Below are 14655 nucleotides of genomic sequence, written 5' to 3'. Positions count from 1 at the left end.
AATAATCGCGGGTCACCTACATGTCGGAACCACCTAAAGTGGTATGTACAACAAGCCTGTGCACCTAACTTAGATCCAAGGTGAGCATATGGTACGGGAGGTGAACATCACGTGAAGGATTGTACCCTAACTCTAGGCAGGAGCACTAACACCGAGGTGCAGGTTTATGAGCTCTCAATACATCACATAATATCTCGTATAACTGAAGCAATCTCATATCTTTTATTTATGAACTTACCTATGCACTTACCTGGCACATACACAAAACTAGGAAATAACTTCTCATATATTGCTCAAATGAGGTATATGAATATACCACCATCACCTACTCAACCTCAGGGACATCCCCATATTTTTAGAAAAAAATTTCATGACCCCACACGCCCTTATGCGCCAGCTAAGGCACAACCAAACGCGCGGCTCACGCGCAGGCACGTGGGACGGAATAGTTAATGCCGTTAGGGAATATTCCGTTAAAAACTAGAATATGCCGTTAATTATACTTGACGGCGTTAGAATATTTCGTCAACTTTGACAGAATATTCTCCTCCTTCTTCCTTGGTTCGCCGGAGTCCGGTGCCGGTGCCACTGCGATCGCCGGAAACTGGAAAATCTTAAAACTTCAATATCTTCTTCATTTCTCAACCAAAATTCATGAAATTTGTACCAAAATGAAGCTTACAACAAGTAGAACAAAACCTTACCAATTTTAAGCCCTGAAATCCATGGGATTTCGACGGAGAAACCTCGATATTCCTGCCAAACTTGAAACTTGCCAAACTTAACTTCCCGACGTCCAAAACACTTCGTTTTTCTTTCCTAGCTTCGCGAAGATGTCCTAAAGCTTCCTGGCAGCTTAAAATCTCCTAAAAACTTCACATTTACGATTGCATGAACAGTGCTAATAATCGGGTTTCTAGGTTTCTCGGGAAAACGAAGGCTTCACATCCAAATAATAGTATCAATGGGTTCTTGGGCTTGCAGGGAACTTAAAAATGGTCTCCATAGGTTCGATCTGAGGATGGAAGTGAAGGTTCAAGGTTTGTTCGTAGAATTGTATGGGAATGGTAGAAAATGCGAGAGGGAGGAGAGAGAGTCAACGGGATAGGGTGAGGGTATGTGTGTGTGGTCGAAATTGGTCCCCAACCAAAGACAAATAATTAAAAGAAAAATCTAAAAATTGGGTCCAATCGGTTGGGAAATGAACTTAATTGCTCCAAAACCTTAACTTAATTCACAAACACAACCCAACGCTCAAGGGCATTTTAGACTTTTCACACCATTGATAAAAATATTTCGGGACGGGCTGTCACAAATTTTGCTTGTACTTAGCTGACTTTGGACCGAAACAATGGAATTCATTTATTAGATTATTTAAATAGAGGTGTGATTATTTTGAAAGTTTTAGTTAATCATAGTAATGATAGGGAGCATTTTTGTCCTTACCACCATTTAGTGTGTTGTATGCTCACCACCCTATTTATCACCATTAGATGAGTTTGAATTTCAATATTCGTGTAGTAGATTGGCACAAATCTCAAAATTCAAACTCATCTAATGGTGATAAATAAGGTGGTGAGCATACACCACACTAAATGGTGGTGAGCAAAAATGCACTCATAAGGATAAAGACATTAGTTATGATACAAATTGACACATCCTGATTCAGGATGTCCACCTTGTGACGACTAGTCCGTAATTTTGTTGTATTTTTCTCCCCAAAGCTGTAAAATGATGAAAATGGCCATGTTCAGCCAAGTGGAATTCTATGTGGATGTTTGGGCCCAAATCAGACTTGTAACGAAGTTTTTATGCTCGTTTAAAACTCGATAACAAACTGGTAAATTTGTGCACTTAATTGTTTGAAACTTACACAAGTGACACATGAGAAAGTGTCAGTGGGTATTGTTTTGGGAAAGAAAATATATGATTGGTTTGTTGGTTTGTGGGATTGTATTTCCTATAAAATAAAGCTTCTCCGGTGGGGAAAGTCACTCCCTACCAATCAAAACCTTTGTCTCTTCAATCAAAAGGCTTCATACCTTCTTTTACCTAATCTGAATCTCTCTTTCTCTCAAACCTTTTTTTTCCTTCTTTCTCTCACTCGTTCTCTTTTCTCTTTGCAACCTCATAGAACCGCCATCTAAGGTAGATCGACGCCCAAAATACCACAATCACACTAGTCTCAACACGAACTCATCCATGTGCTTTATTTCAAGAACCACCGAGCCTAGAGGCTCCAACTCGGAACTCTAATAAGGCCAAACTTCCTAGCAAGTTTCCCGTCACTTCCCCGATGAAGGTGTCTTTAACCACCAAAGATTGTTTCTTTTTGTCGAGTAGATCAAGTTTGTAGTCTATTGGATGAGTTTGGTGAAATCTGAATGTAGATCGACGAAGGAAAAGCCGTCTTTAGAACTTCGGTGAAACTCGACAAGTTTTCCAGCTTGATCTCGTCATTTTGGACAAGATCATGAGTACCAAACAACTCTTCCAACGTCCTTAGGCTCAAATTCAAGCAACCCGTGCTCTGATCTACACGGGTTCAAGACTTTCAAATTCAAGCCGAGATTTCTCCGGCCAAGTTCGATGCTTTCTAGCCATCCTTTGGCCAAACCAAGGTGATTTTCAAACTTTATCCCCCCCAAATTAGCTTAGAGTGAATTTCATGAATTTTAGTTGAGGTTCTAAAGCTCATCGGTTTCTAGAATTTTTTTCAGCGAGCTTTCTCAGTTTTCTGCGATGCCAGTGATCGACGCACCGTAAAAGAAGGAGAATATTTTGTCAAGTTTAACGGAATATTTCGTCACTGTGATAAGATATTCCAATCTAATCCAGTCAGCCTAGCCCAGGCATGCAGGCACACAACCACGTGTGACTCGCGCGTGGAGGGGAATGAGCCCAGTTTTAAACATTTTCAACCATATTTAACCCCGTTTTGAGCAAACTAAAAGGAATTTCGAGTCTTTTTAGCTGTGGGCATGTGTTGCTGATATCTAAGGCAACATACCTTGCTTCTTTGTTGTTTATAGTTGGCACATCAAACCAACCATAGTTTTCCTTATGGTTGTCTCCCATTAAGACCATCTCTAACCCTTAGAGTAAAACCTAAAATCTTAAGCTCAAAAAATTTAGGTTTTAACCCATAAATAGCTTTTATGCTCCAACCCTTCTAACTTAAAATTTTAGCCCCAGATTATTAAAGAATTAGACTTTTTTTTTTTACTTAACTTAAAAAAAAAAAAAAAAAAAACATTATGTAGACTATCCTAAATTAATTTTATGAACATTTTTACCTAAAAATATTTAAATTTCGACAAATATTGAAAAATCACTAAATTGACACATCAAACTCATGAAACACACATGATAGAGATTGATAGAATTGTAAATGGGAATAAATGGTTTTGGAAGATGGTAGAAAGAAAAATTGGAAGAATTGTAGGAGAAAAGTAAATTTTGTGTGGATGTTTGAACAAATACATAGGTATTGATAGAGTTTTTGTGATAATCCGTCCCTACTTTTACAATTTTATTAATTTTAGAAGAGTGAAAGGATGAAATTGCCCTTCGAGCCGAGGAGGTTGACTTTCGTTGACTGCCATGTCATGTCATGTAAGACTCGTTTTCTTGGCGTATCCTCATAGTACTCATCGCTACGAATGCGTGGGCGCAAACAGAACGCAATTTGGAGTTGTTAACGAACAAAGTCGAGGAAAAAATGGTCAATTAATTATTTTCAGGAAGGCTCCAGATTTTTGAAGCTAAATTTAGAAAGCCATGTGTGTGGCTGAGATGGAATGGAATGAAAGATGGTCGGTGGGGATGGAAAATAAAAGAGAGAAATGAGGGAGAGGTGAGGACGAATGGAGAAAGGGGAGAGGGTGAGTGACCAATGGGAAAGAGAAGAAAGGAAGAAAAAGGTTAGAGTGAGGGAGCACCAGATCACCCTTGACCCGGTTCATCCCCGTCGACCCGACGCGTTCTGCAGCAATTCCGATGGATTTCGTCAATTTTCCACCAAATTAGAGCCATTAACCACCTGGAAACTTCTCACTGGCCCTTCTTCTTCAATTTCCACCCATGATTGACGGGTTTTTTTACCCTAGTTTCATAAGAACACCCACGTCGGCTCTGAGGGTGCACGACGGCAAATCCGCCATTCCTGCAATGGTTTCTTTCAATTGTCACCACCAATAGCCATCCCCTGAGCTCAAGAAAAATGCCCAATCATTGGTTGGAGCGTCGGATTTGATTTGAGGACAAATCAAGAACACTCAAATTCTAGGGTTCCGGCAGGTTTGTGGCGATTTTAAGCTTTTTCCGGCCAAATTGGACTTGGCCACATGTATAAAACTTGCTCTACTCGTTGAGATCTTCATTTCAATGAAATTTGAGAATTTTTAGAAATAGTTGATTTTTCCGGCGAGTTGGGGCGGCCTACCGCCGTGTACAGCGATTGCGGACGGCAGAGACCGACGGGTGACCGGAGAAGAAGGTATATTCCGTTAACTTTAACGAAATATTCCAAAGGTGTTAGGTAACGCCGTTACCATTTAACGGAATGTTCCGCCTATTTTGATGAAATATTCCTAACGCTGTTAGGGTTTCCGTTAATGTGCCGTACATGTGCCAGTGCATGGCCAACGCATGAGGGCGCGTCCGGTGTCCAAATTTTTTTCTAAAAAATTGTGTGGGTTCGTATCATCGAGTAGATCACTTTCGTATATTCAAACCTTACATTTAAGCAAACTATGAGGAGTTATTTCTAAATTTCGTATATGTGCTAATTAATTGACGTAAAAATAGTTGAATCGCATATAGGTGAGACGTACCCCAAGGACAAGCGTGGACAAGCGAAGCTAGGGGCTACGATCTTGCTACTTATTAGTGAGTAGGCATTTGTTTTATTTATATATATATACACACACACATACACAGTTTCCAGAAATGTTTTTATATGGAATTATGCTTTGCTTATTACACTTGTGAATTGTATTGTGTGATGTTGAGGAGACTCGAGTAAGCTTCTAGTGAGGAACATATGATTGAATAGGTTGTATTGCATTGGTATACATACATTTATTTAGAACTCATCATGGCTGCACCCCGGTATTTATGCTCCCGCCCGAGGCTAGGGCCAGCCTTCACGTGATTGTTCACCTTCTGCACCCGCACACTCACCTTGGATCCAAGTCTGGTGCCAGTCTGTCGTACAGACCACAATAGGTGATTCCGACTCGTAAGTGACCCACAATTTATCGCACAGCCTTCACGTGATCGTAGCACTTGAGCATACATATTTATACCCAGCCTGTCGTAAATGTCACATTAGGTGACTCCGACTCTTGTGCTAGCCTAGATTGATAAGCTATAGATTCAGTCGTACAGGTCGCGCAAGGTGACTCCAACTGGTATACTATTTTATATTAATTGCACATTTGGTTTACATCTTTTAGTGTTGAAATATTATGACATGGCATATCTCAGTTTTCGCTAGTCTTGTGCATTGGTTTTCATACCTACATAGTAGTATTTTCTGGAAACTATATGGGTTTTATGTAGAGGGGTTATTATGTTCATAAAGATAAATACGTTTTCAAACACTTTGTTTTTTCCCACTTACCCTTCTGTTTTGCGCCCCTCCAGGTTCTAGGTAGCTGTTTATCTTTGGTGGCTCACGAGGACTACTCGGCGGTTCTGACGTTCCATTAAATATTGTAGGGATCCTCTCCCGGTTTGTATAATTAGTGTTTAGTTAGTTCGACTGCACTTTCGTGTTACCTATGCTCTGATGTGTGTGTATCATATACTTGATCACTTTCGCACACTTATATTTTATCTCTAGTTAAATAAGTTTGGTTTTGGTTTTTATTTATTCATATTTTCTTAGTATTATCACTTATGTTGCGCACTTGGCTGCTTCACCCTCACGTGACGGCCAGCATGCCTCGACTCCGGTCGAGGTGTGTCAGTTTTTGGGTGAATTTTGAGTTAAATTTTTTTTTTTTTTAGTCGTTGGATTTAAATTTAGGTAGTTAAATCTTTTTTATATCGTTAGATTTGATTATATTCGATCTCAACCGTTAGATTCAATAAATATATAAATATAAAACTAAAATAGTTTGAATGTGGACCGTTGGATGAACCAACGGCCCAACTGATTGTGGCCGCTAGATCATAAAAGAGCCGTTGGGCTCAGTTACCCATCAGACATCAGGCAGACAACCCCATGTGGGTGGGCCACATTCTTAGGCTCTACCAAGTTTTTTGGGCTAAATCTTGGGGGGAATTTGAGTTTTTTTTATTTATTTTTTTTTATAGATTTTAACACTTAACTGTGTTAAAACTCAATTTTAGGACACATGTTGGAGAGAAATTGGGGGGGGGGGGACATAAGGGAAAATTTAGGACTTACTCCAAGGGTTGGAGTTTGTCTAAGGAGCTTGGCTGGGAAGGAAAAATAACTCATCTTTGGAGAAGGTGACATCCATGGTGACATATATATGTTGAATAGATGAATGATAACACCGACAACCTTTTTATTGGGACTAAAGCCAAGGAAAACGCATTGCACTGCATATGGATCAAGTTTGCTTCAATGGTTTTAGGAGATGAAGAGTATTGTGAGAGAAGGAAAATTTATGATGGTAACTGTTGTAGGTGAAGCTATTCTATGGTGATAAAGCTATTCTATTCTTTGGTGGGGAAGAAAGACGTTGAAGAGGCATGGATGAAATTCCCATGAGGAAGAATAAGCGGAGCACCTTGCCAGAAATGTAGCCCATGAGCGACGGCATGACCTTCTGCTTTTGTCGAAAAACCTGCAAGGGCGAAGCCACAACAGCGCAAGGAGATGTGGCTGCCTTTCCAGTCTTCGAAAATCCATATAAAGAGTGAAGAATCTGCCCATCCTGTCGTCGGAAAACCACATGAAAAGCCATTGCGTCGGTAGGCTGCCCGTTGCAAAAGAGGTAGCTCGTGTGCAAGGAAGAAGAAAAGAAAAGAAAAGGTGTGCTTTAAAAGAAAAACATTGGACCGAACAACGTCGTTTTCTCCATTCCTTATAAATGAAACGTTGCATTTTAGTTTTTCTTCTTTCTTTTGTTGCTTTTCTCCATTTTTTTCTTTCTTTTTGTTTTCTTCTTTCTTTTCTTCTGTTTGACTTGGTCCCTTTGTTTTTTTTAATGGTTTGTCTTGGTCCCTCGTTCTTTTGGTTGGATCTTTTGATTGGTCCCTAATTAATTGTTTTGGACGTGATATTAAGACTTTCAATACTTAAAACTACCTTAATGTTGATTTTTCTTTTATCACAAACGATAATTTCTACAATAAGGGGATGAGTGAGTGAATGAAGCCTTACATTCATACTCAAATTTGAATATCTTTTTCTAGTCATCACTACTTTTAACGAATTTCTGATGTCACTTTGAGGACTTGTTTCATAATGTCTAAAAACTTTGTGAGGAAAATGATATTAATGTTCCTAACATAGAGTATTTGCATTTCACAGTCGGAAAATCAAAACCCAAAGCTCCAAGACTCACAAACTTACATTACTATCATGTGGATCTCTATTTTCAAGTCCTTGGTATGCAACTAAAAGAATTGAATGGTTGCTTTAATGAGATAAACATCGAGTTACCAGTTGCAACCGCTTAAGTAGCGAGAGGGTTTTTTGCTATGAATATTGTGAAAACATCACTGCGTAACAAAATGAGAGATCAACGGTTTAGTGTTAGCATAGTTGTTCACATTAAGAGAGATGTTTTTGCAATTGTTTACTATCTAAAAGGATTTGGTTGTCTATATTTTATAGAACCTTACCTTTTTAAATTTCGCCCCTCTTCCCAACAATTCCTGGTTTTGCCATTGATAACTGTTGATGTCTCCCGAGGAGGAGGAGGGGGGTGACAGTTTAAATTCCAAAAAAATTAAATTTATGCTGGGTACTATTTTTCAACCGTTTAGATTTCATCCAATAGCCTACATTCGGTCTGCATGCAATTCGCAAAGCTCGATCCGCACCTTAGAAAACACTTCCTTTGCATGAGAATTTGACCCTTGGCCCAATCAAGTGTCAAAGCGTCAGGACCTTCAAATATGGAGAAAGTGCGGCGCATGGAATTCAAAAGAAAAAAAATTAAAAATTAAAAAATAATAATAATAAACCCTTAATTATTGATCTTTAACCATGTGTAATGCATAATGCATTGCCTCTGAATTCTTAATTTAAATGTTTAAACCCTTGCTGTGCTATGCTATGGCCAATAAATTGGGCCGTCTTTGACTTTATTCTTAAAAACAATAATGTTATAGCTGGATGGCATAGCGTCTCATTCGAGTTTTGATTTTACTAGTATTTATATCACCAATGTTTTAAAAAAGGAGGCATGAGCAAGACGTCTCATGGATAGTCACGCTTAGGCGAAAATCTTGAGGCCTGAGGCTATATATTATACACAATTATATATAATATATAAAAATATAATACTTTGTAAAATAAATATTCATTGTTCACTAGTACAAAAAACGGTTTGCGAGACGCAGGTCCTTCGTCGCACAAAGTCAAAAAATATCGTGCAAAAATTAGTCCAACGAAACCTTCGTCGCGCACTAACTGTCGCGTCAAGGCAGTGACAACAGGGTTTATGCGACGAAGAAGTAACATGTGTTGCGCAAAGTGTCTTTGCACGACGTAGGAACCTGCATCGTGCAAAGCAATTTTGCGTGACGCAAGTCCTACACTTTGCGCGACGCATGTTACTTCTTCGTCATGCAAACCTTTGTTTTTTTAAATTTTTTTTTTTTGGCAAAAATATTTTTATTTAATTTTTAATAAATATTGTAATTAAATTCTAAACAATAATTAATAAACCAAGAAAAGGTATTTAATTATAAAATATATGAAAATGTACATACAAGATGTCCGAACAAAAAAGAAAAAACTACAACAAGTGGTCTTCTAGGTTTGATACATCAGGCTACTAGGTATAGGTTGGGCAAAGTGGCTGGGAGGTCGAAGGTGGAGCAAGATCAAGTGCTGGCATCGGGATTTGGAGGCCGAACATCTGTAAGGCTCGTAAGATCATGCTCATCTTCTCGTCGTAGGCCGAAAACTAGGCTGCAATCTAGGCTTCCCGAGCATCCCCGGCTGCTTCCTGGGCAGCACTGAGATACTAAACCGACACTGATGACGTCAATGATGCAAGCACTTGGGATGCCTCAGGAGTAGCCTTAGTAAGGGGTGTAGGCTCCCCAATCAATGGAGCACTCATGGCTGAAACAGTAGGTGCTGAAAATGCTAGAGACGCATTGATCACACCCCGACGATGAGTGATCAACTGTGATATCTATACAATTTTTAAACCATAAAAATATAACATTAGAAACTAATTCTTTCTTGCATTTGAAACTAATCAATTAGCAGGCAAAGTAATATCATATCCTTTCTTGCATTTGTTCACATATATATAAAGCAGTATTGCATACTAATTCAAAAGTAGTTTTGGTTTATCAACACCAAACACATGGTTTACTTGAAATAGCTGAAACAATAAATATAATCAAGGCAAGGCAGCTATACTATACACAGAAGCTCAATGAAACTAATACAATTAACATGAATTAAGCAACTGGAATGTTGTGTTGTGTTGACCAACTGAACTGATCGAGGACAACTTCTTCCAGCACCCATTGATTTATTCAACTCAAACTAGTCTGTATAAAAATATTTTAATCGAAAACCCAATGCAAACAGAGTTGTGGCTGTATTCATCATCTTTCTCTTAATTATATACGTGCCTGTATTCATCAATTTTTCTATTTTAATCGTAATTCCCATTAAAATGCAAACAGAGCTTTCCAATACAAACAGAGAAATTAAGGTGGGCTTGCTGTGATGAGAAATTAAGATGCGAAATTAAATAATTTACCTCGGAATCACTGTGAGCCGTGACGGCTGTCGACGGTGAAGCGAGCGAGTGCTTGAGGGCGAAAGCGTTGAGCCGTTGAGGTGTGCTGCAGACTACAGTTGGGGCTCCAAAGGCTGCGAGGCTGCGGCTGTGGGGTTGCGAGAGTGGAGTGGTGAGTGGTGGTGACTGACTGTGAGTGAAGGAGGCGCAAGGAGAAGAGAGGTCTAAGGGAGGATTTGAACTGGAGTGGTCCTTGAAGGGAAGAATGAGGACACCTAGCCTAGGGTTATACAAAACAAAAAGCGCCCATTTTTTCCAATCGGAAAAATTTTGAAAAATCGCCCATTTTTTTCTAATTAAACCGCCACAATTTTAGCAAATATTGCGAGACGTAGGTATAAATTACGACGTCTTTGCTCGACGAATTGGTTGATATGTCGCGTAAAGTTTGTTTGCACAACCACCCATTGTGACGTCACGCAAATTATATATATATTTTTTTTTTTAAATTAATATAAAATTTATTGAAAATGTGATTTTACTCTTTTTAAATTCAATTTTTTTAACATAAAACACAATAATATATCTTTCTAACAAAAACCCGATCCGAACTACAATAATAAATTTAAAACTACTTAATAAATATATATACTATTCAATTTCTTAAGTGTTATACGTACAAAATAAATAAATTTAAATCCACTTAATAAATATATATATATATACACCATTGAACTTGATAGGATACGCATTCTACAAAACTAGTTTCAACGATCGAACCGTCAAACTTGTTTGTATATCCTTCGAGATTGCATTTACTAAAAATCACAAAAAATAAACATTCATAGATCATTTTCGACAATTATAAATGAAAAATCACGGTTGAAAGGTTATTTTAACTTTGAATTTGATGATTTTTTATAGCTACACTCCTTGACCCTATATGAATACAATGAATGAACTCGATCTTTAATTTAAAATATTTACACTAGTGGATACCACAAAACCTTATGTTATACTCAATGAAGAAAATATCGATAATATCGGCGATATATCGCCGATATTATCGGTTTTTCCCCCAACCGATATTTTAAGTGGTATCCAAGGGGGTTTCGGAAAAATGTCGCGATATTATCGATAATATCGATAATATCGCGATATTTTGGAAATATCGCCGATATTTTTTGAACTGTTACTCGGAGAAGAACGCCGGAGCTTCTACAGCTCCGGCCGACTGTAAAACAGGACGCTAGACTCCGATCTAGGGGGTCCGAGACTTGTCGGAGGAGGAAGACGAGGAGGCGGAGCAGTCGACACGGACGACAACGTTTTCGACTTGGGGGACGAGGAAGTGGAAGCGGCGAGAAACGACGCAGCAGCGGCCGAGGGCGGCGGTTGCTGCTGCGGCGGCGGATTTTGATTCCCGGTGGAAGCCATGGAAGGAGGAGCATCAGATCTATAAATATGTGTGTGGGTTTTGTATGTGAATGAAAAAGATGGGATTTTGATCCCTGACGGAATGGATTTTAGAGAGAGAGAGAGGGGCGACCGGGAATTTGGGATTTGCAGAGAGACTGGGATCTGAAGAGAGTGACGAGCAGGGAGGAGAGAGAGAGAGACAGCGAAAAATAATTAAAAGTTGTGGGAATGAGGAAGGAGGGAGAAGGGTGATGGTGATGTTCCTCGCGCAGGAAGATGGGTGCGTGCGTGCTGCGGTGCAGAAAAGAGAGATGAGGGAGATATGAGAGAGAGAGCCGAGAGGGAGACAGAAGAAAAAGAATAGAAAACAGAAAGAAGAAGAAAAGAAGAAGGGAGTCACGGGGGAACAGAGAGAGAAAAGAGAAGAGTGGAGGGGGGGTGCCACGTGGCCACTTCAGAAAGAAAGGGATCCAATGTTTTGGATCCTGATTGGGTAGTCAAAGAGGACCAATTTGATATATTAAAATGTTTAGGGGATAATTACACAAATATATCTTTATAAATGGGGGTGGGTGTTACATATTGCCCTAAAAAACTCCAAGTAATTACAACATCGTATTAGAATTGTAATTGATCCTTGTTAGATTTGGTTTAGAAATTCTATGTAATTTAGTGATTGTTTCATATTAGGTTTAGATTTGAATTTTTTACTCCATTCAGATTTTAAAGGATTATAATAGATTTAAAAATTTATGAATTTTGATGAAGTTTAATAATTTTTAAAACTTTTATGTAAAATTTTAAGTGAATTCCCTCAAATTTTCAGGGAGCGATTTGAGAATGTTTAAAATATTATGTGAAATATTTCTAATTTTTTCGAGTTTCCCAACTTTTTAAAAATCTCTTCGAATCAATTTCTAAATGAATACATTTGGAATGTATGAATTTCTTAAAAATCATGATCGAATACCCTTTAACCTTTAAAGAATCACTTAAAATCCTGATTAAATGCCCTTAGATTTTTAAGGAGAATTAAAATGTTTATAAGCCCCAATTGGATGTACCGCTTAATTTAACTAATTGACACAACACAACAAAACCAGTTAAGATTACAAATTAACACAAAAGACGACTTGATGCAAGGTCATATCTAAAAAACTTGCCGCAATAAGCCTCAATTGGTGTGTTTAAACTTCTTTCATTAATTACTACATATTTTCTACACTCACAATGTTTGTCAGCTCGCTATATAATCAACTTGATAATGTTAAATCCATCATGCAATGCATTTCCTTCCAATTTTTTGTGATAAACTAATAGATAATTGACTAAATAAACATCATGCAAAGTTTCAATAAAAATTTCCAAGTTTTTCTTACAATTTCCGTGGTTTCCATGTAATTTTTATCGATATCGATATTATCCCGATATTTCCATCGATATTTCCGTGTTTTCGGACTACTGATATTTCCGATATTACCGATATTTTCTTCCTTGGTTATACTTTATGAAAGTATAAATAAACTCTTAAATGTTAGTGAATCTATTGTTTTCATGGGATACGCATTCTACGAAACTAATTTCAACGATCCAACCGTCAAACTTATTTGTATATGCTTCGAGATCGCATACGCCAAAAATCGCAAAAAGCAAACATTCAAAGATCAAGTAACAGGACAAAACTTTTCGACGTTTAGAAATGAAAAATCCCGATTTAATGATTATTTTAACTTGATGATTTTTTACAGCTACACTCCTTGACCCTATATGACACACCCCGATCCTAGAATCAAGGCGTGCTGGCCGTCACGTGAGTGTGACGTAACCAAAAATACGGTGCGGAAGCAAGGGATATGAGAAATACGAATGAATAAAAACCAACTACTAGTAGTAATATCCAACTAGCATGCTAGAGTGAGTGTAAGTGTGCAGTACACAATTTCAGAGCATAAAAGAAACTAGGTGCAGTCACGTAGGACTATAATTAAATTACAACACCCGCAGGTGAGTCTTACATGCAGGAAGTCTGTCAGAACGCCGAAGAAAACCTCGTGAGCCACCAACTGCTAACTAGAACCTGGAGGGGCGCAAAAACAAAATTGAGTGGGTCAGTAAAACCAAAGTTTTCCAAAACATTTCATTAAAAACATTTCTAACCCTTCACTGTAAAACCCGTATACCTTCCCAGAAAATAACATAATAGCATATAAAACCTTATACGTCACAAGTCACCCATCTATCACAATCTAGGAATATGCCATGCCATAAATGTCAATAATAAAACATAGATGCCTCAAAATAACAGGTGACATAATGAATCAACCGGAGACCCTGCAATTGGTCCTATACGGTTAATTCCATAACTCAATATCCAACCCAGCCGGAGTCACAACGGTGACCTGTACGGCACTACTCTGCACATAAGTCGGAACTACCTGAAGTAGTATGTACGACAAGAATGGTGTAATGGTACGCTCTAGTGCTTCTCTCATCAATCATATGCGCACGTAATCTAAGGTCACCTACTAGTCGGAACCACCTCTAGTGGTCTGTACGACTAGCATGTCGGAACCCTCTCATGGTCTATACGACATGCACCTACTTGGATCCAAGGTGAGCGTGCGGTGCGGTGAATAATATAAGCACTAACACCAGGGGTGCAGGTTATGAGCTCTCAACACAATTCACATCATCAATGATTCACATGAGTAACATAAAACTCACCTGATACTCACCTGTGCGTCCACAGCACCAATTCATATATATATATATATATATATATATATGCATTCATATCAATTCATATAATTCATAATATGTATGCATGGCAATTGAAAACATACTTTCATATAAATTCAATTTCTGGGAAAATTAATAGTATATAGGTATATACTGAAAACAAAACTGCCCACTCACTGGTAAGTCAATGGGTCGTAACCCCCGTGACGTCCCTGGATGCGCTCGTCCTCGGGATAGGTGTCACCTATATGCGAAACAACTATAAAAATGTTAATTTCATGCACATAACCAACAATTTGAAATAACTTCTCATACGGTGCTCAATTTGGGTATATGAATATACCACATCGACCTACTCGACGTCACGGACGTCGAGAAATTTTTAATTTTTTTTTTGAAGCGGCACGCGCCCCCATGCGCCTGGACAAGCACGGGTTCACACGCCCCCACACGAGTCTTCTTCCTCGAGTTCACTGGACTGAGTTTTCCGGTGGCCAGAAAAATGGAGATTTTTCAATCTCCTTGTTCTCCGTCGTTTCTCAACCGTTTTCTTCGTATTTTATATCAATTTGAAGCCCTCAAC

The 14655-nt window shown here is 38.5% G+C and overlaps 1 long non-coding RNA gene across 1 annotated transcript; it reads right to left on the bottom strand.

Annotated features, from left to right (window-relative positions):
* Positions 1 to 8873: 8873 nt before the first annotated feature.
* On the bottom strand, positions 8874 to 10320 carry LOC114824490 (uncharacterized). Its single transcript, XR_011579991.1, has 2 exons — positions 9936 to 10320; positions 8874 to 9353 (listed from the first exon to the last, which is right to left on the bottom strand). It is a non-coding gene; the product is annotated as an uncharacterized lncRNA (long non-coding RNA).
* Between the last annotated feature and the right edge of the window lie 4335 nt (positions 10321 to 14655).

Source organism: Malus domestica, chromosome 04 (genome assembly GCF_042453785.1).
Source record: "Malus domestica chromosome 04, GDT2T_hap1".
Lineage (NCBI taxonomy): Eukaryota > Viridiplantae > Streptophyta > Magnoliopsida > Rosales > Rosaceae > Malus > Malus domestica.
The sequence above is the reverse complement of the archived record's forward strand: the minus strand, read 5'-3'. Positions and strand labels throughout refer to the sequence as shown.